We start from the raw sequence: 2,217 nt of genomic DNA on the forward strand, positions 1-2,217 counted from the left end.
AAAAAAAAAAAATCATCGCACCAAAATCAATTATCATGGTTAAACGTTGAAATATTAAATTTTCAGATTCCGAAAAAGAAAAAAGATTTTTCCTCGGCGTTTTTTTTTTTTTTTCGAGAATACACATTGAAAAGTTGCACAGAGCACTTCTACGGATTGAAAATCGAACGCAACCGAATTGACTACAAAGAGAAGTAATTTTTTGAGTTCCTCGTAATAGTTTCCGCGGAAAAAAGACGTAAGAAACAACAAAATCGTCAACATTTTCTCGGACAAACTCATATATACGGGTTGTGATTTCCGATTTTTCAGTCTCACATTACATGAACGTTGTACTGTTCATTGGAAAACAATCAACTTACTGGTAACGTGGTGATCAAACAGATATCAACATTTTTTCTGTATTTCAAGACTAAAAAAAGAGTACGCTATCAACCGAGAAAGCAGTGAACGGAACAAAGATTAACGGAGTCCGTACGGTAATGTTATGTACGCAATGTATGTATACACATACGTGTAATCGTGTGTAATAGGCGTATGAAAACAGTTGCACGTGGGTGTGCTCACAACGTTGACGACGTTATTAATGAACGATGCGCTGTTGAAGACGCTGTCGGGGATAAGTACGAACAAATCATCGTGAACGTTTTCACATGGGTACAACGTGTGTGTGTGTGTGTGTGTGTGTGTGTGCAGGACACGTCTCGCAGAATCGCCCTAAGCTTGTGTGTAAATCTATATAAATAAATTATGTTTATATTCTTCGTACACGTCGTAGCGGCTAGAACGCGCGTCGTTCGGTGACGGAAGGACGTTTCCGGTGTTGAACCCATACTCGTTCACGGGGGGAAAAAATAGAAAACAAAACAGGCGAACAAAGAAAGGTTCATCGATAACGATGGTGACGACGACGACGCACGGCTGACCGATCGTCGTCTATTACGCAACGGTTCATTATTCGGAATCGGAGGGGAGGAAAAAAAAAGAAGTTTGTGTCTCGTATTCGAGTATGCACTAGTGATGGGAAAAATTTAGATTCGCTGAAGTTTGAACACCCGGATTTTTGAAGTTCGAAATCCGGATTTTGCATTTAATCCGGATTTCGGATTTGATAACATTGAATGACGAGTAGTATACTTTTTATAGCAATTACAAAATAATTTAACATTCTCAAAATTAAATGATATTTTGACCTAACCTAGTTCAGAATCTCATATACAAGTTTTTGTGTAACATTAAATATACAAGTGGGTTATCATAAAATATATTTAAGTTATTATTAGTTGTATCTCCAAAAATAATATTTGAAATGTTCACCAATTATTAAGATATTTTGTTTAGACCACCATCATCTTGTCCGAAAATTAAAATTACGACTAAAAAGTGGTGCAATGAAAGTCATATGATTAAAATACGAAAATTTGCAATAATAGACCAAAAAATCGGATTTTCAAATCCGAAGTCCGAATTCGGCAGATTTTCGAAGAACCACTAGTATACACACGGGTTATAACGGATTCGATGATTTCGGCGGGCGTATAAACTATTGCCCGGATATCGCTTATTTCACTCGTCCACATTACGAGGTGCTCAAGGAGTTTCGGAATCGGTTCGAAATGGAAAACACGCCGGTGGGAAAAGTCGTCGCACTTCTACACGCCGTCCTCTCATCGCACTCCCAGTAAACCGGACAACAGCGATAATCTTGTATTCAATAAAACGGTAATAAGTTAGGGTATACATTTAATACAACGTAATGTTTGTTACGTATCTTCGGTAAAACGCTTTTTATCTGTACATATGATTTCGTACCTACAAAACGTAAAAATTATTTCATTCGAGTTGCTGCGTATCGAGGTTTTTTTTTCCATCATAAACGACGAGTTTTTAGGTATTCAAGACGTCCTTCGTAAAAACCGTCGGTTCCCGCCGCCGGCGCTGTACGCCGTTGTTGTTGTAATGCGCGGCCGGCCATCGGTTGTTCGGAATCGACGATCCCCTACGCGCGCGTTACCTGTAAATGTTATTATTATTATTAATATCATCATTATTATTATTATTATTATTATTATTATTGGTGTAACAATAGTAGGTACGTGCGTAGCAGACGTGCGCAATAGAAGGTGCACTTCTCCCCTCTATCGGTACCGTCGTGAGCGCGCGATACGTCTACAACGTTTATCCGTTTCAAAGAACGGGTGGGCGGGGGGGGGGGGG

The sequence above is a fragment of the Sipha flava genome, unplaced genomic scaffold (genome assembly GCF_003268045.1).
Source record: "Sipha flava isolate LNK unplaced genomic scaffold, YSA_version1 550_pilon_pilon, whole genome shotgun sequence".
Classification (NCBI taxonomy): domain Eukaryota; kingdom Metazoa; phylum Arthropoda; class Insecta; order Hemiptera; family Aphididae; genus Sipha; species Sipha flava.